Source organism: Leptonychotes weddellii, chromosome 16, assembly GCF_054177405.1.
Source record: "Leptonychotes weddellii isolate Sample4059 chromosome 16, ASM5417740v2, whole genome shotgun sequence".
In the NCBI taxonomy this organism is placed as follows: Eukaryota; Metazoa; Chordata; class Mammalia; order Carnivora; family Phocidae; genus Leptonychotes; species Leptonychotes weddellii.
The window spans coordinates 22,959,841-22,984,719 of NC_138384.1; the positions used below are offsets into that span (position 1 = coordinate 22,959,841).

The 24,879-nt window shown below is 36.2% G+C and overlaps 1 long non-coding RNA gene across 1 annotated transcript in view; it reads left to right on the plus strand.

The window, feature by feature from the left end:
- Positions 1–24,606, plus strand: part of LOC145717481 (uncharacterized) — a 75,312-nt gene extending 50,706 nt beyond the window's left edge. The window contains exon 2 of the long non-coding RNA XR_014140716.1: positions 24,468–24,606. This is a non-coding gene — a long non-coding RNA (uncharacterized LOC145717481). The remainder of the gene's footprint in view (positions 1–24,467) is intronic.
- Positions 24,607–24,879: the final 273 nt, after the last annotated feature.

A 24,879-nucleotide genomic window follows, 5' to 3' on the forward strand; every position in this document is an offset into this window, starting at 1 on the left:
GTTAGCCTGGTGATGGGTATTAAGGAGGGCACGTACTGCATGGAGCACTGGGTGTTATACGAAAACAATGGATCGTGGATCACTACATCAAAAACTAATGATGTATTGTACGGTGACTAACATAATAAAATAAAATTTTAAAAAAATCTACCCCCCTGCGAAAAAAAGAGAAAGAGACATATATGCTATTATTTCTGATTCTGGAAGGAATCAAAAGAAGGAAGTTTCTTTCAACTTAGGTCTTAAAGTGAAAAATGGATAAGTAATACTTTGAGGGAATCAAAAGTAGACAATAATGTTCCAAAAAAGAGAACTGTACGAACAAACTATATAGCCTCTTTTAGAAAGGACATTCGGTACAGATAATCAGAGTACTTAATCTGTGTAAGAGAGCAAGCAGTCAGAAAGAGGCAGGTCATTAAGAATTTTGAATATCCTGCTTGGGAGTTTCCATAGATAATGACAGACCCTTGAAGATACTGAGGTTTAGAAGGTTGTTTCTGATGGTATACAGAGAATAGAGTGGGAGTCAAGAAACAGGTAACAGGAAAAGTAATTAATAGATTCTTCCAATTTCCTTGATCGCAGATAATGGAGATCCAAATAAAGTCAGTATTCATGGTAGTGTAAGAAATAGGAATGTACAACTGTTTTGACTTAGGGGGAAAGAAGTAATTGAAGATAAGGTGAAGGAAGGCATGAAGCATCTGGTAAGTCAAAGCACAGGAAATGCGTGGTGAAAAGAAAAGATCTTCAGATACATTTAGTATATTTTAATACTGAAGGACTTTTTTCTATTTTTTGTGTGTCAAGAAATTCAGTCAGCGCTGGTATGAGTGCATTAGAGGTTCCTTTTATTGAACTTGCCTGGAGCCTCCACGGTACCGGTACCCTGGGCCTTTGTGTTCCATTTACATTTGTTTCTAGATATACCCCTTGGTAATAGATGAATTTATTTTTTATCTTCCATCTACCCACATTTTTTACTACACTGGATTTCACTTAAAATCATTGTCTTCTTAAAACGGCTTGGTTCATATAAATTTTCTGCATTTTCCCACCTCGATTCCAATAAATTTGTAATTATAAGCCTAAAGGGGGTGAGGGCTGAAGCAGACCCTACTTGTATACTTCATATGTCCACATGTGTTTCTCAAAGCATTGAAACACATCTGCTGTATCTCATACTCCTGATATGTCTCCTTTCACACCTGATACCACCAGATCTGATTATTGTTTAGTAAAATACTTAAAGATGAATTTTCTTACTACAGTAATGAGGCTATAGAGATGAAAAATATGTTTGAAAAACTATAAAAATGGGGAAACAAAATGAAACAGATGAGACTGAAGAAGAGTTTTTAAAAATATGAATTAATTCACTCAACAAATACTGAGTACTTACTATTTGCCAAACACTGTTCTAAAAGCTGAACGTGCAGGAGTGAATAAAGTAGACAAAGTTCCTGCCTTCAGGGAACTTACATACTCTTTGAGGGAACAGGAAGTGAGATTATTATGTCAAGTATATTAAATGGCTATATGCACACTGGCAAACATTTAGCAGGTAAAAGAGGAGAGGGACTTCTAGAGACAGAATGGTAGGCATGGCCTGACATTTGATCAGTCAATCAAATAAGCAAAGAGAGGTGAGAAATGCAAATCACACAAATTTCTGGGGAGAAGACATTTCAGGCAGAACAAGTGCAGAGTCCCAGAGGCACAAGCATGCCTGACAGATTGCAGACCTCTGTGGAAGGAGAGGAAAGCTCTAGCAATGAAACAAAGGAGATTAAATAAGAGAAGTGATGGGCAGTGGGAAGCTGTCAGATCACAAATGGTTTTGTAAATCAAAGAAGCTTGGAGTGAATTAAAAGCAGCCTGGACTCATGATTTGGGTCCTGTCTATGCCGAGCTCTGAAATCTTATTAAGTTATTCAATCCCTGAGCCCTGGTTTTCTCCTGCCTTAAACAGAGATCAAGTTGAATCACACTTACAAGGTTCCTGTGGGGGGTCAAGTGAAATAATGTAATGCTAAGAAGTGCTTAGCAAAGTTTCTGAAAAACAGGAAAAAATAATATTATTACAAGTTACTATTTTAGATAATACTTAAGAAGAACCTCAAATGTATTAGTTTGGGAACTGGGGAGGGTGGGGTAATATCCTCGACTTTAAAACTACAACGTATCCTGAGGATTCTTTGAGCAAAAAAGATGAAAAGGGGTTCTCCATATATTTCTGTGCGGGCCCATAAGAACTGTTCAAGAAGTCTTAGAAATGTGATGAGCACTGAAGAAAATTAAGAGACATGCACTTTCTTACTTTGATTTCCTGCCTAACCATCCTGGCCATCACACCCATGGTCTATAATTCAATGAGTCACACGCAAAGTAGCAATAATAAATAAAATTCAGTAATAAATAATTATTTCATTAGCATGGAATCAACAAATAAAAGTACTTCTTATATACATTAATATATGTATATATATTGTCTACAATACATATAATTTATACATAATTATTATTAATATAATAAAATTCAATAAGTTATTCTTATCTCTGTCAATTCTATTTAATATTTTGTTAGGATCTGAGAAATAGCAAATACTTTGCTTGGATATTAGAAAGAAGGGACCAATTAACTAATTTGGGGTTGCACATAATTTTTCCAACTTTTGATCTCAAGTTGAAGACCAAATCTTTGGAGTTTATGATTCTTTTCAAGATGGTATCACTCTAAAAATTTATTTGACATTTGGAAAGTTTCACAATTTTAGGTTTGTACATCAACCTTAAAGTTGAGGTTTCTCTCTCTACTTACATAATATTGGAAGCTCCTGGCCATTTCTTTCTGCCCTGCATTACATGACTAGTAACAAGCAGGATGAAACTGAAAAGAAGAGGGAAGACATCTGTCTTTAGTATTGCCCCAAACTGAGGAAATGGCCAGAGGCACCCAAGTATCTAACAAGGGTCAAGTATACTCCATACTAGCTCTAGTTTTCCCACTCCGGGCACAGATTCCTACCAACTAGATGAGCCTCTCAAAATATTTTGGGACTCCCCACATGTCCAGGAGTATACTTTACTTCTGATGTATTTTCCTCTGTACTTTTCTTTGAAAATTTAAACTTAGGTATTTCTCTTGCTTCTCTGTTCAATGCCTTTATATTTGAGATATCACATCCTTGTTAAAAACCTATTGGGGTTCCTATTGCCTAGAAGAGTACTTCCCATAACCCTCCTATGGGACATCATCAGGTGTTACATATAAAAAGTTTCCTTGTTCAAATAGGTATAGAAAATTCGGGGTTAACAATAGCCAAACTATGGAAAGAGCCAAGATGTCCATCAAGAATGGATAAAGAAGATGTGGTGTATATATACAATGGAATAGTATGCAGCCATCAAAAACATCGAAAAAAGGAAATCTTGCCATTTGCAATGACGTGTATGGAACTAGAGGGTATTACGCTAAGTGAAATAAGTCAATCAGAGAAAGACAAGTATCATATGATCTCACTGACAGGAGGAATTCTTAATCTCAGGAAACAAACTGAGGGGTGCTGGAGTGGTGGGGGGTGGAAGAGATGGGTGATAGACATTGGGGAGGGTATGTGCTATGGTGAGCACTGTGAATTGTGTAGGACTGTTGAATCACAGACCTGTACCTCTGAAACAAATAATACATTATATGTTAAAAAAAAAAATAGTAGGAAGGGAAAAACGAAGGGGGGGAATCGGAGGGGGAGATGAACCATGAGAGACTATGGACTCTGAGAAATAAACTGAGGGTTTTGGGGAGGGGGTGGGGGGGTGGGCTAGCCCAGTGATGGGTATTAAAGAAGGCACGTATTGAATGGAGTACTGGGTGTTATACACGAACAATGAATCATGGAACACTACATCAAAAACTAATGATGTAATGTATGGTGATTAACATAACAAAATAAAATTTAAAAAATAAATAAAACACATATTAGGGAAAAAAAAGAAAATCTGATTTGAATAAAAATGAGAAAGATCTTCATATTATATATGAGCATCTACCACCCAATTGCATTAGTTAACAGGGTAAATTACTAGTTATTCTATACCATTTTTAAGTGCCAATCACATCCCAATATAAACTTCAATCAACAAATGTATCAAATTACCAAAAAGATATTTTTAATAATGTGTGTTATATAAACCTCAGAAACTCATAAATCCTTTTTTTAAGAAGTACTCCTGTAAAATAAAAGTTATTACGATGGCTAGTCAAAAAAAAAAAAAAAAGAAAAAAGAAAATTCAGGGTTAAACCAAGTTAAACAGATTTCTTACTAAAAGAATTCTCAAGTCTTCTTAGAGGCTAAGTGCATTTCAAATGCCCAAGACAAAGACAAATGGTCAGAATCTACTAATCTTATTTACTGATGGATCACAATTTTGAGAGGCAAATATGGCTCCTGGTGTTCTGTGACGTGCACACCAGGAATTTCTTAGCTTGGAGTTCAAGATGTTTCACTGTGTAGTACAATGCACTACTCCATTTACATTTCCTCTCACTTCTTGCATTTTCCGTGCTTCAGTGCCACAAAACCCCTATTCCTTAAAAACAGAATGCTTTTTAATGCCTTATGTCTCCATTCCAGAGGGAACGCTGACAAGTCACAAACCATTTTGATGCAAAGACTATCTTTATGCCTTTCTCATATCCATCCCAGAGTCTAGCATAGCCACTGGCACTTGATTACTAGAATAAATAACGGAATTAATTGATAAAGCTATAGATATAGTCAAGCTAAAGATTCCTTATTCCTCATATTTCTTATTACTTAGGTATCTAATTTTCTAAATAACAAATCATGAGCATTTCATTTTGATGGAAAATTTTTATACAGAATCATTTTTAAATTATGTATAAGAATAAGCATTCTGAAAATGCACAAATATAAACTTTTTATGAGATCTGATTAGCATTTTTCCACAGCTAGAAATTATCAATGTAAATGCATTACCTTTCCATATTTTTAATTTCACTACTATGAAACCATTGAGGGAAGGTATAATATGTAATGAAGAGAGGAGAGAAGTGAGAGCGAGGAGGAGGAAGAGGGAGAAGAAGAAAAAGGCAGAAGGAGAGGCCTGTGAACATCAAGCAATAGATAAAATAAATGTAATTGATTCCTGGCAACTTAGCGATGTATACACAAATAGAAAACTGGACATAAAACCTGATGCCCAAAATTTAGAACTTCAGCTCAAAGAAGTAAACACAAGTATGAATCTATTTCTATATATATGGAAAATACTGCCGCTTTACTTGTAATAAGGGGGATGAGAGGGGAAAACTGGAAGCCACGGTGTTGTCCAACAATAGGGTATTTGTTACACAGATGATAAAATTACACTCTAGGAATGTTTTATGTATAATATTATAGAACAATCTTTCCAGCTATGTTTAAAAGTGTCACCAGGGTTGGCCCAATCCTAAGCTACCAACTTTATTTTACAGATGTGGCTAGTCTGTTTGTGTAAGTTTGAAAGGCATCTGGACAGTCTATAAATATGGAATTCCCATTCTGTACACCTCCTTTTCATGCTGAGATGGGCACAAGATGGACGTTAGCTCGCTTTCTCTCTTGCCTCAGGATTCCATAAACTGAAATGCCTCAATTCTTTGGGACTGTTTTGGAAGTAGAGCTGTGTCTGCTTTGCTTCATGGTCCTGTTTGCAGACCTGGAGCAGATGTGCAGGCAAATTCAATTTACCTTAATTCATCCCAGTTTAATTAGCAGCTGCGTTACTCCTGGCTCCAGGAAAGCGTAAGAGTGACAGTTTGTGTAACAGAGCGTCTGTACTCTGGAAACAACTTTTCCCTCTGGAATGCTACTTGATCAATAGATAAATCTTACTATGTTGACACCAGAAGGGACATACTTTTAATACCAGTTAATTCTAAACAAAAGCACTCTTATCAGCCTAAAGAAAAACTTGTATCTTATGTGAATGCATGTAGTATTATTAGAAATGACAGATGCACAAAGACATAATTCTTTACCCAAACTTGAGAATTAAGTTCACATTTGCGTATTATCCATCACAGAGGAAATTTGGTGGGGGAGCATGAGCTCTTATGGAAATAAATTTAAGATATATAGTGGGTGAATGACGTCATGAATAAATCTATTATATCATCACATTAACTGAATAGAAAAATACAAAGAACTCCCAAATAAAGACACTAGTCACATTCCTTCTGCCTTAAAAACATCACTCTATCTTTCTTCAATTTTTTGTTGTGCTAAAATACACCTAATATGAAATTTACCATGTTGGCCATTTTTTTTTTCCTTTAAAGATTTTATTTATTTATTTGAGAGAGAGAGAATGAGAGACAGAGAGCATGAGAGGGAGGAGGGTCAGAGGGAGAAGCAGACTCCCTGCCAAGCAGGGAGCCCGAGGTGGGACTCGATCCCGGGACTCCAGGATCATGACCTGAGCCGAAGGCAGTCGCCCAACCAACCATGTTGGCCATTTTTAAGTGTACAGCTCAGTGGTATTAAATACATTCATAATGTTATGCAACCATCACCACCATCCATTTACATAATGTTCCATCTTATAAAACTGAAATTTTGTTCATTAAACAATAATTCCTCATTCTCCTATCCACCTGGCCACTGGTAACCACCATTCTACTCTGTCTCCATGATTTTGACTACTCTAAGTGCCTCCTATAATAAGAATCATACAATATTTGTCTTTTTGTGCCTGGCTTATTTTTCTTATTATTACGTCCTCAAGGTCCATCCATGTTGTAGCATGTTGCAAAATTTCCTTCCTTTTTATGCTTAATACTCCATTATATGTATACAACACATTATACTTATCTAATCATTGGTCAGTGGACACTTTGGTTGCTTTCACATTTTAGCTATTGTGAATAATGCTGCTATACATATGGATATACAAATAACTCTTTGAGGGTGCCTGGGTGGCTCAGTTGGTTAAGCATCTGCCTTCAGCTCAGGTCATGATCCCGGAGTCCTGGGATCCCATGTCAGGTTCCCTGCTCAGCGGGGGACTGCTTCCCCCTCTGCCCCTCCCCTCTGCCCCTTGCTTGTATTCTCTCTCTCTCTGTCTCTCTGTCTCTCTCTCACTCACGAGTACACACATGGGGTAAAATAAATCAAATCTTAAAAAAACAAAACAAAACAAAACAAAAACCAAGTATCTCTTTAAGATCCAGCTTTTAATTCTTTTGGGTATATACCCAGAAATGGAATTGCTGGATCACATGGTGATTCTACTTTTAGTTTTTCAAGAAACCACCATACCATTTTCCACAGCAACTGTACCATTTTATGTTCTAACAGTGCACAAGGTTTCCTATTTCTCTACATCCTTGCCAATAACTTGTTATTTTCTGTTGTTTTTTTCCCTCGATGGTAGCCATCCAAATGGGTTTGAGATGGTATCTCTTTGTAGGTTTGATTTGAATTTCCCTAGTGGATTAGTAATGTTGAGCATCTCCTCATGTGTCTATTGGCTATCTGCATATCTTTGGGGAAATGTCTATTCAAGCCCCTTGACTGTTTTTGAATTAGGCTTTTCCTTGTTATTGAACTTCATGAACGCTCTCTGTATTCTGGATATTAATCCCTTATTAGATATATGGTTTGCAAGTGTTTTCTCTCATTGCCAAATACAATGTTGTAAAGCATTTGCTCCGTGTTTTTTCCTAAGAATTTTGCCGTTTTAAGTTTTATATTTAGATCTTCGATTATCTTAATTTTTGCATATGGTGTTAGAAAAGGGTCTAACTTTATTCTTTTGTTTGTGGATATACAGTTTTCCCAGTATCATTTGTTGAAAAGACCATCCTACCATCCTTTTTCTATTCAATGATCCTGACACCTTTGTTAAAAATCATGGGACTGTAGTTCATTTCTGGGCTCTCTATCCTGTTGGTCTGCTTTCATGCTAGTAACATTCAGTCTTGATGACTACAGTTTTGTAGTAAGTTTTGAAATCAGGAACTGTGTGTCCTCCAGATTTGTTTTTCTTCTATTAGCTTGTTTTGGCTATTTAAAGTCCTTTGATATTCTATATGAATTTTAGCATGGGTTTTTCTAGTTCTGCAAAAATCATCATAGGGATTTTGATGAGGACTGCATTAAGTCAACAGACTGCTTTGGGTAGTATTGACATCTTAACAATACTAAGTCTTCCAATCCATGAATATGGAATGTGTTTCCATCCATCTGTGTCTTCTCTAATTTCTTTCACCAATGTTTTGTAGTTCTCATTATAAAAAATCTTTCATCTCCTTGGCTAATGCTGAAGTATTTTATTCTTTCTGCTATTATAAATGGATTTCTTAATTTCCTTTTCAGATTGTTCATTCTCAGTATATAGAAATGCAACTGATTTTTGTCCATTGGCTTTGTATCCTGCTAGTTTACCTAATTCATTTGTGAATTCTGACAGGCATTTTTGTGGAATCTTTAGGGTCTTCCATATCATCTGCCAACAGAAATAATTTTACTTCTTCCTTTCCAATCTGAGTATCTTGTCTTTTTCTTGCCTAACTGTTCTGGATATAACTTCTAGTACTGTGCTGAATAGAATTTCCAGTCCTACATTTGAATACAAGTGGCAAAAGTGGACATCCTTGCCACTATCCTGATCATAGAGGAAAAGTTTTCAGTCTTCACCATTATATTCATTGTATGTTTTTCATATATAGCCTTTATTAGGTTGAAATACTTTTTATTTCTAGTTTGTTGAATGTTTTTATCATGAAAGGGTGTCAAATTTTGTCAAATGCTTTTCCCGCATCATGTGATCATGTATGTGGTTTTTTTCCTCTTCATTCTGTTAATGTGGTATATTACATTGATTGATTTTTATGTGCTGAATCATCCTTGCATTCCAAAAATAAATCCCACATGGTCATGGTGCATAATCCTTTCAGTAAACTGAACTTGGTTTCTTAGTATTACATTGAGGATTTTTAAGAGATATAGGTCTGAAGTTTTCTTGTATTGTCTTTGTCTGGCTTTGCTATCAGAGTAATCCTGACTTACAGAATGCCCTCCTCTCCAATCTTTGGGAAATGCTGGAGAAGGATTGGTATTAGTTCTCCTACATATGCTGGTAGAATTCACCAGCAAAGCTACCATGTCCAGGCCTTTTCTTTATTGGGAGATTTTTTATTACAGATTCAATCTCCTTAATAATAATAAACCTATTGAGATTTTCAATGTCTCTGTGATTTAGTCTTGGTAAGTTTTGTGTTTCTAGGAATTTTTCCATTTCATCTAGTTTATCCAATTTATTGTGTACAAATGTTCATAGTACTATCTTATAGTCCCTTTTATTTCTGTAGAATTGGTTGTAATGTCCTCACTTTCATTTCTGATCTTAGTAATTTGAGACTTTCTTTTTTTAGTACATCTGGTTAAAGGTCTGTCCATTTAGTTGATCCAAAGAACTTTCAGTTTTATTGATTTTCTCTATTTTTTTCTAGTCTCTATTTTATCTCTAATCTTCATTATTTCCTTTCTTCTGCTACCTTTGGATTTATTCTTTTTTTTCTCCCTATATCCATGAGATACAAATTTAAGTTACTGATCTGAGAACATTCTGGTTTATAAATGTAAGCATTTTCAGCTATAAAATTCACCCTTAGTACCACTTTTACTTCATCTCTTAAGTTTCAGTATGTTGTGTTTTTATGTTCATTGCTTTTTTCATATTTTATAATTTTACTTGTCATCTCTTCTTTGGAACACTGGTTACTTAAAGTGTATTGTTTCATTTCCATAAATCCGTGAATTTTCTAGTTTTAGTTTTATATTTGAAATCTAACTTTATTTTGTCATGGTATATCTATCTTTTAAAATCTCCTAAGACTTAATTTGCACCAGGGCACCTGGGTGGCTTAGTCGGTTAAGCATCTGCCTTTGGCTCAGCTCATGATCCTGGAGTCCTGGGATCGAGCCCCGCATCAGGCTCCCTGCTCAGCGGGGAGTTTGCTTTTCCCTCTCCATCTGCCCCTTCCCCTCACTCATGTGCTCAATCTCTCAAAACAAAATCTTTAAAAAAAAAAAAAAAAAAAAACCTCACCATGCACCCTAACATATTGTCTACCTTCAAAAATGTACACTGTATACTTGAGAAGAATATGAATGCTGTTGTCTTTGGCAAGGTAGGATATTTTGTTTGTTATATCTAGATGGTTTATTGTGTTGTTAGAGTTCTCTATATACTTTTCTATTTGTTCTATTACTCAGGATGGGTAAAATCTTCAAAAAAATATTAAAGTCTTCAACTATTATTGTAGAACTGTGTATTTCTCCCTTCACTTCTGTCAGTGCTTCCTATATTTTAGTGATCTCTTATTAGGCACTTAAATGTTTATAACTGTTATATCTGCTTGCTGTATTGATCCTTTTATTAACATACAATGTCCTTCTTTGTCTTGTGTAATCTTTTTTTTTTTATTTAATTAGTATAGCTAGCCCTGCCCTATATACATGGAGTATCTTTTCTATCCATTTTATTTCAATGTATCTATCTCTTGGGACCTAAAACGAGTCTCTTGGAGACAGGATAGATCTGGATCACGTGTTTTTATCCATTCTGACAACCTTTGTCCTTTGATAGAATTTAATCCATTTACATTTAAAGTAATTATTGACAAGGAGAGACTTACTTCTGTCATTTTGCTATTTATATACCCTTTATAGTTTTCTTTTTGTCCCTCATTTCCTGCATTACTGTCTTCTTTTGTATTGATTTTTTTAATGAAATATTAAATTCCTTTCTCATTTCCTTTTGTGTATAGTTATTTTTTTTGTGGTTATCATAGGGATTACCTTTAACATCCTATAGTTACAGCACTCTAATTTGAATTTATACCAGTTAAAATTCAGTAAATTTTCCTTTCCTGCTCCATCCTCACCTCCTTCAATTGTCACTAAATCCCATCTTTATACATTATGTGCCCTGAGGCATAAACTAATAATTCTTTTAAATGTATTTGTTTCTTAAATTATACAGAAAAAAGTGGAGTTACAAACCACTGTGACAAGAATACTAGTTTTTATAATTATCCATGTATTTACTTTCACTGAGAGCTTTATTTCTTCATAAAATCCAGGTTACCAACTAGTGTCCTTTCATTTCATCCTGTGGGACAATAGGACGCCTTTGAGCATTTCTTGCAGGGCAAGTGTAGTAGTAATAACCACCCCCCCTCAGCTTTTATTTATCTAGAAATATCTTAATTTATCCTTTACTTTTGAAAGGAAGAAATAGGATTCTTGGTTGAGAAGGTTTGTTTTTGTTTTTGAGCACTTCAAATATATTGGCCTACTGCCTTCTGGCCTCCAAAGTTTCTCATGAAAAATCTGCAGATATTCTTACTGAGGATCTCCTGTATGGGACAAGTTGCTTCCCTCTTGTTGCTTTCAAGATTCTCTTTGTACTTGGCTTTTAAAAGTTTGATTATAATGCATCTCAATGTGAGTAAAGACACCTTGAGTTCATCTTACTTGGAGTTCACTGAATTTCTTGTTTATTCTCCTGTCTTTCAAAGTTTGGGAAATTTTCAGTCATTACTAGTTAAAATACTATCTCTGTGCCTCTCTCTCTTTCTCTCTCTCTCTCCTTCTTCTCTTCTAGGATACCAACAGAATGTATGTGATAGCCTGTCTGTACCAAAGATCAATCTGAGATGTAAACTTAAGGTCTTTTCAGATCTTTGCTGAGTCTCTATCTTTCCCTGGGCATATGTGGTCACTTTCTAACTGTCCTTGTATATGCAGTGTTTTAATATCCTGTCTTTAATGTCTGGCTCCCCAAAGGGGAAAAGAGAAAAATGAAGGTGAGGGGAAGAGGCTGGCTCTTTAAATCCCCTGGAAGTTGCTTCATCTGGAGGGGGGAAGGGCTTGCAGCAATGGCTGCCTGCCTCTTTGTCTGCAATTCTGTGATCAGAAGCAACAATGAGTGATCAGAGCATAGATCCCCAGTATTTGGACAACAGGCCGTATTGGCCCACCCTGGCTCCCACAAGCTATGTGCAAGCTGCTCAAGGAACACTCGCACAGCTGCCTGCCACAGGGCTGGAGAAGAGATATGGACAGCTGAAATTTACCAAAATATTATATAAAGGAAAATGTATTATCTTACCATAAGGGAAAATATCCAGTAGAAATGTGTTAATATGTCAGGGTATACAAAAGTATTATTTTGAAATGGGCTAGCCAAAAATAATGGTTCTTAATGTTTCTGGTGTTTTCCCTCTGAAGTTGTATTTTTATGTTGTGCTTACTGAAAAGACATGTGGATAAGCTCATAATATAGTGGCTAATATCAGAACCCACTCTGGTTTAAAGAAATGAGTCACAACCATCAAATAACCAGACAACCCAAATCAGAAATAACTTGGAGGGGAAAAAAGTCTGCAAGACTGTCAGGCAGCAATACATAATCCTTTATGATGATGATACTAAAAATCTGTGCATGTATTTTTCATTTATTATGTGCCACGTACTGTGTTCAGTATATTATATATATGCTGTTATCTTCACAGAAACTCTATTAAGTAGTACCATTATCTATCTTTATAGACTTTTAAAGAGAGCTCAGAGAGAATAAGTTGTTATGACTAACCCCAAAACAGTGAAATATAAATCAGTTTGAATCATTCGCACCATTCTACAGAAGCAAATTTTCACAACAGGGAACAATGCTAGAGAGCAAAGTTAGTATCAGTGCATGCAGGAGGTATGCAAAGTAGCAAACCACACACATGGGAGAATGTTCATTCAGGAAAGGCTTCTTCGTTGCCCACTTCGGAATATGTTTCACAGGTGAGTGTTATAATTCAAGTGAGAACTAACAGAAGCCACTTTTGTAATGCTGGCATCACTGTGCAATCTTTGGGATGTTCTTAAGACTACAGAAGGCCATCACTCTTGAGGAGCTAACAGGAAGAAGATGAATTTTATTAAAAAGGGACAACTAAATTGTTATCTGTAAGAGGGTCAGTTCTCAAAGCAACTAGAGAAGGACAACCGGATTGTGAAAGGTCTGGAAAGGACAATTTATGTGCAAATTTTGTGAGAGGTGCTAGTCTTAGTAGTGATGGTTAGAAAATGGTCTCTGAAGACGGACAGCCTCGGTTTCCATGTTGGCCTCCCTATTAACCAGCTTGTGATCTCTCAACTGACTGAACAGATATTGAGTTCTCTAGCCTCTCCTGAAATGCACAGTTGTATTACCATGGTATCTCATGTGATTTGGCTAATGAGGCACTCTCTCTAGAACCGACCCATCATACACACCACACTCCTTTTCCCACCAGTTCAGTTCGCCGCAAGACTCAGGTATCTCCTTTTTCTCCCCACAAACATGTTTATGACCATTGTATCTGCTACTGTAATCATGAAATTATCTGTAAACGCCTGAAACGTGACTTTTGTCAGAAAAAGTTTTCTTCTCCCATGTTGAATGTGTTAGAAAAAAAAAAATAGATAACTTTGAACCATAAAGGAGAAGACCTTTGATGAATGAGTTATAAGAGATATCTGTAAAAAGAGTGTGAACCCAAAAATCCCTCCTAGGTCTCTTGAAGTACTTTTTCTACTTTAAGTAAACTGAAATCATAAATTACTGGCGATTTGCTAGGAGAATATCTTGTGGTGAGAAAGTCTCCATGGGTTCCAATCAATGGAAACATACTCAAAGAAAAGACTATGACCCATCTGAAGAGCCTGGCCAGTGGAATGAGTATATATTTGAATTAAAATTAAATGTCTAGGTTATCTTTTAACTGATGTTCAGCTTTCAAATAAATAGATTTGATCAGGTCAAAGAACAGGACTTCTGCTTTACCTAATTTATCAAATTGTTGTATTTAGTAAGACAATGCATATTAAATCCCTTAGAACAGTATGCAGCATATATTAATTGCCCAATAAATGGCTGTTTATTATTAGTAGTAATACAAGTAATGACATTAGTGATAATGGTGATATGGCAAGATATTTAAAGATAAGTATGAAAATTAAACTTGTCAGCTGTAGATGCAAACAACTGAAATAGGACAAGTAAGTGAAAGGTATAGAAAGGCAGGTCACAGATTGCCCTACTATGAAAAACTATTTCTGCCCAATATTTGGATGGATTTCCTCACAAGTAGTAAGTGTTATGTTACAGAAGCTTGCTTATGGACCAGATAACCCTATGAAAATGATTTTGAAGATGATGATTTAGGAGCTTTGTGTAAGAGTCCCACAAGGGTTCCTCTGTACCTGAGCATTCATCATTTCAGTAAGCTTCTTTGGCTCCCTCCCGACAGAAGTGATCCCTCAGCCTTGGAGACCAAAGGCTTCCAAGGAGATGCTTTAGCTCCTTATAAGCTCTGAAAGGATACACAGACGAACACAGACAGCAGTGAAAGTGACTCCACTTCATACCTGGACTATTTATCTTGCAGCACGAGTTGTGTTGCTTTGATGTGGTGGGGCTGAGGAGTGGGAAGGACAAGTGATTCCAGAATTTATAAAATATGAATATAAGAGCAATAATAAAAATGACAACAGTTGTTAAACCATCCGAACATGGGTTTGTCTTGATTAAAAAAAAAAAAAAAAAGCCCAACGTATCTGCCCAATATCTACCCAACAAGGTCAGATTTGCTTTTGGAAAAAGTACAAAGAAAAAACTATCACCCTCTGCCCAACCAAAAAATACAAAAGACCAATGGGATATTCTATACTCCACATACAAGTTTGAGAGAAAGATTTCAAATTTTATATGGTCTCTTGTGAATGAGACTACCACCAGCATTTACTGATTTGTTGAATTTTCTGCCAGACTTAGCCCCAAAACATTTCCAATGCTATGGACAATGCCTTTAGAATTTTGAAACGACTCCAAAAAGTTAGGCTTCAACATCTTTGGAATGTGACTTGCCAAACAAGGAAAAAAGTACTTTGTGGATATTTAGAGTAAGTTCAGATTTCACGTTTATTTCCTACCTATTTGGGGGTTTTAAAGGGGCTGCATTTTACAGGTCTATCTGAAATTATGAAGTCTCCAGTCATCATGGTGTCAATCCCAACAACACTTTTCCTACACTCAGCATTTAGCTCTGACACAGAGAGGAAAAATACAGCCAGTAGATCATATGAAGTGCTATATATTTTTCTATTTTGCTACTACTTTGCTATACATTGAGTGGAATTTATCAACATGAAAATCTTATACCTAGAACTCCCTTACATTTGAATATGTTGAAAGACATATCTGCACATGTTTCCAAATTTTAACACCTACTATATATGCCAGGTACTGTGCATTGAGTGGTAAACTAATCAGAGGAAATCCCCATTCTTGTAGAACTTAGGGTCTAGCAGAAAAAACAGGTATTAACTAGGGAATTGAAAAACTTTGTTTTTAAAACTACATGGTTTTTGGTTTCATAAAAGTACTAACAGTATCATCCCGCTCATCTTTCTGTATCAAAGGACCTGGTGCCTGACATGTAACAGATGCAAAGTATATGTCTGATAAATAGACGAAAAATACTTCTTGGAATGTGTAGTGGGGAGGGGGCATAATCAATCAGCTCTGCTAGTCTGTGATATCCTCAAGTAGTCATTATTTCACTAACTAGAATTTTTAGCATGCATTAAGTTGCTGAGGAATTTGAAATAAACACACCACATGCTGCCCCTTGCCAATTGCTCCTACACAGGACCCGGCCTTTGGACTTTCAAGCCAGGTCATTTGCAATCAGTTTTCCCCAGTTCAGGTCATTCTGACATTGTTTCTCCTGTAAACATGGGACCTTGGGGACATATGTAAAATCGTTCCACATTGTTTCCTCCAGCATCCATCCAGAAACAGACTGTTTCGTGTTCTTGGTGGGTATCCCATGCGCACTGTGCTCTCTTTATTACGATACTTTTATGTCACCTGCTCTGAGGACACCACTGAATTCTCTAATGTCACCTGCTTTCCCAGACTGTTCTGTTATGCGCACCTCGCCCCTCCCTTACCACCTCATCCTCCAACTCAGCAGAGAATTAAATGTAATGCATGTGTAATATGTAGAAAGAATTCAAATAATGGTATGTAAAAGAAATGTGTAGAGAGAAGTCAAATACAGATAATGAACAGCAAAATTTGCCTCAGTACCATTAAATGCCTGGTTTTAATAGGCACCAAAAATTATTTCACACTATTTTCTGTAACCACTTACATACATGCAAGATACTAAGATTTTCTGGAACAAAATTTGGATTTCTCAGTTGAACAAAAAATGTGAATTTAAAGTCGGCTTCTATATCGCTTTTCCTAGGCAATTCATGTAAAACGAGAAAGGTTATTAATTAACTCAACCAGGTATTTAAGCAGGATTCAATAAAAACAAATCAATTACCATGTCCTAAAGGCAACCTTATTGGGAAAAAAAATGCCCTGATATAAAGATCATAATGAGAGCCTGAAAACAGTCAAACAAAACACAAATAAAATACTCAAAATACTCAAGCAACAGAATTCTGTTTGACAAGCAAAAAAAAAAAAAGTGTATTTCCAATAATACTTGAAAAAAATAAAATCCTTACTTTTCATTGCAGCCAAGAAAACGGATTCAGGGATTGATGTGAGGTGCTTGTTTCTGGGATGGGAATGGAGGCACACCATCTCCAGTCGGACCTGAGATTTGTCTCCTCATGGCAACAACTTATGCTAGAAATTCTCAGTATTTATGAAGTCTCTATCTCAATAGCTTTATGGTATCATTAGTTTGGAGTACTATTATAAAACATTTTTATTCTTTAAGGCACACTGTCAAGGGGCGCCTGGGTGGCTCAGTTCATTGGGCGACTGCCTTCAGCTCAGGTCATGATCCTGGAGTCCCGGGATCGAGTCCCGCATCGGGCTCCCTGCTCGGCGGGGAGTCTGCTTCTCCCTCTGACCCTCCCCCATCTCATGTTCTATCTCATTCTCTCTCTCAAATAAATAAATAAAATCTTAAAAAAAAGGAAAAAGAAAAAGACACACTGTCAAGATTGGTTGATTGTAGCTTCCTTGAGAAGTTTTAAAACCCCAAATGTTTAGGGTTGGAACTTCAGGATGAAATAACTATGTAGTCCTGTGAATAAAACAATCTAGCACTATCACAAGTGAAGTAGGTTTTGTGGGCCTCCCCGAACACCTAATCAAACTACCACCTTTAAAAAATTAAAATGAAATATGTGTTTTTATATGCATGTAACATTAGAAATGTTAAAAACATTTGGGGTGCCAAGTGAGTATAAGCTGGAAATTGTGTGCCCATTACCTTACTATCACTACCACTATAACTACCACTAAGTAACTTTTATTGGAAACCTACTACCTGTGAGCTATTTTGCAAAGACTTTTATACGATTTCATTGATCTTTAAAGTAATTCTATCATTAAGTAATATCATCCCCTTTTTCACTAGGGGGCAGTGAGACTTGTAGACACTGAAAGATGGAATGCATTCTTTCATATTTAAACCAAAATGTATCTACACAACCCATAAACAAAAACTAATTGACATTCTTCCTCTGAAACAACTTCTGTGGCAACATTTTTGAATAAGTATAAAATACAAAGTTCAGTCCTTGGTATATATTAGGTGCTCAATACCCTTTAGCTTTCTAATCCTCTTTCAAATAAACTTGGTAAAGTAACACAGATGATGGCTATGCCTTTGTGCATTTTTCTCAATGGGCTTGCATCACTGACAATTATTTAAAGTAAAACTAGTGATTAATAAAGGGAATTGTGATTTACTCAAGTCATACAGCTGGTAAATGATGAGGCAAGAATGAAAAACTAGGACAAGAATTCTAGATACAATACTACATTTGCCTTGGACAAAAAGGGAGATCTCTTTCACACCCCTTAGAGTTTGGGATGAATTTTGTTATCCTATAAGAAACATAGGGGAATTTTAGGACACACTTAGGACCATGTTGAATGGGAATAAAGAAATGATAGGTAAAATAAATGAAAGGGATGACAATACAATTTCAGGCATGTCAATCTGCTTGGAAAGCCCACAGTTTCAGGAGAAGTCTCTACAGCATCAGCTTTGGAAATGAAAAATGGACTGTAGAAGTGTCGTACATTTCAACTAAGTGTTCAACATATATAAAATGGGATGCTTGCAAGAGTTTAACAGGATTAAACCAAGGATCATACCAAAATGACAGCTCCACTTAAAGGATGAATTGTAAAGTCACAAAAGTTACCGGGAGAGGTCAAGCCACAGCAGGAATTTATTGCAAAAGGATTGATGAAGTGACATTTTCCAATAAAGGGAGATGAAGATCATTTTGAAAAATAAAATCAGAATTATATTCAGAACTCCTGGGAAAGAGTCAAGAAGCATTATCAGAAATTTTTTTAAAGGCACAAAATATTTTATTTAATATATAACCAAACAGCTCAAAATGTCTGTATTCAAGTTCAGAAATACAACTATGTCTTAGGAAAACATCACTCTCATTTTAGCCCATTAACAGGGTTAATTAGTTCCATGTTCCAAAAATTAACAACTAGTAGTCACACAAGCTAAGGAAAGGATTTTGTTTTGATATATAAAACAAAAAGATGGAAAGAATTACAAAGGATGCAACTTATTAGTTATTGATACTTACTGCATTTGAGTCTAAAGATGCAAACATCACCTCTGCATGAGGGTCCCTTCGTAAGTTTTGATTGACTTTTGAGACCCTGGGTGACTTTGCATGAAACTTTTTTTTAGATTATGGGGGTTTTTTGTTGGTTTTGGTTTTTTTTTATTCTTTATTTAAATTGAATTTAGTTAACATATACTCTATTATTAGTTTCAGGGGCAGAATTCAGGGATTCATCAGTTGCATGTAACACCCAGTGCTCATTACATCAAGTGCCCTCCTTAATGCCCGTCACCATATTACCACATCCCCCCTCCCATCCAGCAACCCTCAGCTTGTTTCCTAGAGTTCAGCATCTCTTATGCTTTTCCTCCCTATTTTCATCTTATTTTTCCTTCCCCTCCCCTATGTTCATCTGTTTTGTTTCTTAAACTCCACATACAGGTGAAATCATATGGTATTTCTTTCTCTGACATATTTCGCTTAGCATAATACCCTCCAGTTCCATCCATGTCATTGCCAATGGCAAGATGTCCTTTCTGATGGCTGAGTAATATTCCACTGTATATACATATCACATCTTTCTGTTTAGATGACAGTTTTTATTCACTTTAGGAGCCACGGTATACATGCCTAAATCGCCATTGTCACCACTGAAATAATGACGGTGAGATGGGTGTATGGACGTGGCACTGAGTCTACAGGAGATAACCAGTAAATGCATGGGGGGAAATGTGAATTGACTTGCTGAAGGCCATGTTACTTTTTAGGAGCACAGGTGCCGCTAGCTGAATCAATGCCATTTGAAAAGGAAATCAGGAGTCTGAATCTAGAGAATTCCATGTCTGTCTTGCCATTGTTCTACCATTACCTTGGTAATATTCCCTGTATGCACAGGCTTTTCTTTGGTTTTAAACTCCATGAGGCTAGGACTATAACAGTTTGTAGGTCTCCTATTTTTCTAATTCACATACGTATATATTCTTATTAAAACGTGATTGTTTGTTGTTCTACTTCCTAAAGGGGGTTTTCTAAGAATTTTGAGGTTCCTTAAAATAAACACATTTTCTTGGAATACCATCTTTAAGAGTTATGTGTAAATGGCCATCTAAATGTCAGGTTTAACTAACAGTACCTGTATACTTTATGTTTATTCTTACAAAGGTCCCAAACCTAGAGCCTACTGCTTGGAGTTTATGTTTATGCTGGATTTGCTGATGGCTGCTCCCAGTTAAGGTTAAGACCTACTGATATGATGAGTAGAAGAACTGTAGCATGGACAGTTAACAAAAACCAGCAAACTCAACAAGGACTATATAACCCTTATGTTACACGAATTTGTTGTGAAGTGGAAATCACAGTCAACTGAAATCCAAACACTTAAATCTTCTAAGCCAATTATTCAATAATATGTAATTATTTAAAAACATAACATATAAATTCCTCTCTATACACTCAGGAAAGCAAATTCAAAAGAAAGCACAGGATCTGGGGACAAGTACAAGGATATAAAGAGAGATGCCCAAAGACATAACAGGGCTATCCTCTGAGCTGACCTACCTCCCCAGGTGTTTCTTAAAATAACATCTTCTTTTTCATGAAATTTGGCCACTTCAAAACAAAGCCAACTTGCTTCTTCCGGGATTCAATGGGAGAAAAAGCAGTATGTTTCCATATTAGAGGAAAATGCACTATTGCACTTACATGGAGAGGCTTTGCCTCTAAGTTGTACTTCATAAATGATGTAAAGATTTTTCAAGAGCAATTTTCACCCTACCTGCTGACATTAGGACCATTGTTCCTTGTAAAACATTAATGCTCTGTGGACTCATCCTATGCTGATAGAGAATTTTGAGAAATTCACCTACTCCTTGGACCTTAGGTCTTATCTTCTAGAGGAGATAATGATCTTTGAGGTGCCTGGATGGTTCAGTCAATTAAGTGTCTGACTTCAGCTCAGGTCATGATCTCAGGGTCCTGGGATCAAGACCCTCATCGGGTTCCCTGCTCAGAGGGGAGTCTGCTTATTCCTCTCAGTCTCCCTCTGCCCTTCCCCCTGCTCATGTGTGCATGCATCCTCTCCCGTGCTCGCTCACTCTCTCAAATAAATAAAATCTTTAAAAAAAAATAAAGGAGATAATGATCTCTTAAGGTCCGTTTTTAGCTCTAACATTCTGTGATTCTAGGAAATATTATTGAATGGGATCATATATATAGAACATTTTTTTCAATGTAAAATTACATGTTTGTATATTCTGCTTCTCAGAGTCCCCACCCTTAAAAAGTCTCTTCCTTCACTTCCTATTTCCTCTTACCTTGTCCAACAGCTGTTCCACACTATCAGGGATATCATCTATCCATTTGAGAAAGTTCTTTTTTTTATCACACTTTATAATTTGATTACTGTGACCATTTTTCTGGATTATAATGTAAGTTTCATAGGTTAAGTATATAAAAAGCAAATAAATAGGGAGTATGATTCACTTTTCTGATCTTAGCAGAAAATGCAGACTGAAATAATTTAAAACCAAAAAATCAAAGTTACAGATTTTTGGAGAAGGGTGACAGGGTATCAAAATAATATTACTGCTGACTCTTGAACAACATGGGTTTGAAATGCATGGGTCCACTTACACATGATTTTTTTTTTCTATAAATACAGTACAGTACTGAAAAGGTATGTTCTTTCCTTATGATTTTCTTAACATTTTCTTTTCCCTAGCTGCCTTTATTGTAAGAATACAGTATATAAAACATATACAAAATATGTGTTAATCAACTGTTTATGTTATTGGTAAACCAGGCTTCCTGTCAAAAGTAGGCTATTAGTAATTAAGTTTTGGGGAAGTCAAAAGTCATATGCTGATTTTCAACTGTGCTAAGGGTCAGCACCTCTAAACCCCTCTGTTGTTCAAGGGTCAAGTGTACATGTTTTCAGGCCAAATGGGTCACTTTCAGTTATAATGTCCAAATAGCTGATAAAATGTTTTTACGTTCAAGAACAGCAAATATCTGGTGGAGCATCACCTCTGGAAGAATGAGTAATAACAATTCGTATTTTGCAAGTGTCAAAACACAGCCTTTGATCAATAGTACCAAAAGGACACTTGATTTTTATATTCTATGCTTTTCTTTTTTCCCTTGGATTCACTTTATGTTTGATAATAAAATTCCTTAATGATTTGTTATAGCCACAATCTCAAAGTATTCAATAATACACACAAAGTGTTTCAGGTTAGATTGATTATTTTAAAACACATTTGTTATACGCAACTAATGAATCACTGAACACTACATCAAAAACTAATGATGTACTATATGTTGGCTAACTGAAACATAATAAAAAAAAAACAAAAACAAACAAAAAACATATTTGTCACCTAACAAAGGCAATTTTGTTTTAGACAGGAGAAAATACAAAATTTGTAGATGGAATATTTTTAATGCAAAGCGTTAAAAAGAAAACCACAGGCCCAAAATGGCACCACTTAAGGCCCTAAGTTACTTAGCCAAAATTTAATATCTAACCTAAATGCAGTTTCACCCCCCCACCCCCACCACCACCAGGAACATAAACTTTAACCAGTCAGTGTGGGAATTTCCTGGTCAATACTAAGAACTTTACTGACAGACCTCTTCTGTCCTCCTTAGGAAGATGACTTTGCCTAAAATGGTGGATTTTTTGCTAATAATTTTCTTTTTTCTGCCCCTCTCCATCTTTACAAATTTTTCCTTTTCTGTAGCCCCCTGGATCTCCCCTCTACTTGCTAGAGGGGATACTGCCTAATTCATGAATCAATTAATAAATCCAATCAGATCTTTAAAACTTACTCGGTTGAACTTCTGCTATTTAACAGAAGTCTTCTTGATATGGAAACAGAAAGAACTAATATCTGTGCACCCTTCTTGATGTTCTTATTTTTCTTAATGGGACAACTACCTAATATGCTGGGTAACAACTAAAAGGTCCCTTAGAGATCCCATGCAATTGGACACATGGCTTAGTGAGCTGGGAGAACCATCTGCAAGATGTGATTCTGGGTGCCTGTCTGTCCTCATCTAATCACTGATTTTATTGACAAAACATCCCGTTTCTTCTGCATCATTTAATTTTCTGTCCCTATGGCATTGTGCCATCAGCATGTCAACACACTGACAGCTTCCACCTTTAAAAATAACCAACACAAAAGCTTCCTTAGGAACCCTTTTACACTACAACGTTCCAAACATATTCTATTCCCTTTTATAGCCAAAAGAACGCTCCATCTTCAATGTTGTCACCTTCCCTCTTATCCTGTCCCTTCCTAGTCCCCTTTCAGACTTCCATACCTACTCACACCTTTTACCTGTTTCAGTGGCCATTGCTGCTCAGGCCTCTTTACATTTTCCTTCTCATCGTTTAACCTGGACTCCCTTCCCTCTTTCTTCTTTACCCTCTTTGTCTCCCCTCTTTCTTCCCCTCCTCTCCCCTCCCTTCCATGCTGACACCCCAGGAGGTCCCATGCAGTCCCTTTCCATGGCTTAATAAAGCATCATTTCTATCTCAGGCACTAACCTAATTTCTAAACTTTGGATTTAAATATCTTAATGCCTGTCAACATCTCCTTTAAAATTTTTTTTTTCTAGGTGCCTGGGTGGCTCAGTTGGTAAAGTGTCTGCCTTCGGCTCAGGTCATGATCCCAGGGTCCTGGGATGGAGCCCCACATAGGGCTCCCTGCCCCTTGAGGGGTCTGCTTCTCCCTCTACCCCTCCCCACTGCTTGTGCTCTCTTTCTCTCACTCTCTTTCCCTCAAATAAATAAAATCTTTAAAAAAAATTTTACTTTGATACACATGTATTCATCTTAATGTTATATGATAGTCAATATAAAATGACTTTATCTTTCCAAACAAAAATAACACGTTGCCTGACAACCATAAAGGAATATTAATGAGTATAATAGGATAGTTATTAGAAATGGAATAGTTTCAGCAAGTTTGAATTACCTATATCCTATATTAAAATACATATTTTCTGCTTGGTTTATGGAATGTTTTCTCACTGATATAAAAGGTAAAAGATATTTCAACATAACTTTATGCAGTCTGTTATAGAGTTTTGTAGCATGGGAAAGATAGCACCCGTCAAGTCATGTCCACGAAATTGAATTATACTAAAAGAGGTGTAAGTTCTCTTCCTGACTAATTATAACAGCAACCTAATTCAAAACAACTCATATTTGCCATACAAGATAATACATATCCACACAAAATTTTGTAATAAATCATCCTAGAGGACTGTTGAAAGCCTGAGGTTTACTGATTTATTTTTAACCAATAGATTGCATTATTTCCTCTGTTTTCTAGCAATAGAAACAAAAGTAATCTGGCTTTTTCTTAACAGGAAGCACTTTCTGTTTCATCACTCTGATATCGTGCAAATAATCAACATTATGTGACTTTGATATGAATGCTTCTACATACTTTTCAATTAAGTCAAAACAGACTATCACAGTGACGGACTCAAAGATAACTAAGTATTTGGCTTTTACTGAATTTTACTTTGGACCATCGAACAGTTAAGTGACAAAGTATGCAACACTGTCAATGGGATATGGAACAATGTTATTTCAAGTTTGTTCAATTTTTTTGGTAATAAAACCAGGCACACAAAATTTATTTCATAAAATACAGATGACCATAACAGAGATTACTTGGGAAATAATGAATAAAAAGCATTCATTGAGGGGCGCCTGGGTGGCTCAGTCATTAAGCGTCTGCCTTCGGCTCAGGTCATGGTCCCAGGGTCCTGGGATCGAGCCCCGCATCAGGCTCCCTGCTCGGCGGGAAGCCTGCTTCTCCCACTCCCCCTGCTTGTGTTCCCTCTCTCGCTGTGTCTCTCTCTGTCAAATAAATAAAATCTTTAAAAAAAAAAAAAAAAGAATTCATTGATTTTGATAAAATATTTCATATTCTAACATAAAAGAGGCACTACACTATGTATATATCACATCATGCTTGCTTTGATAAAATAACTTCTATCATTTTTTATTTTCCATATCTTTCCCTCAGTCTTACTCTGACATTCTACTCATACCTTGCTCTTCTCTTATAAAACTACCACTTTCATACTCCATGAAGTAGTTCTGTGAGTTCATTTCTTATAACACTGATCAGATTATAAAATCTTCAAGACAAAATCTGTTTCCAATTCATA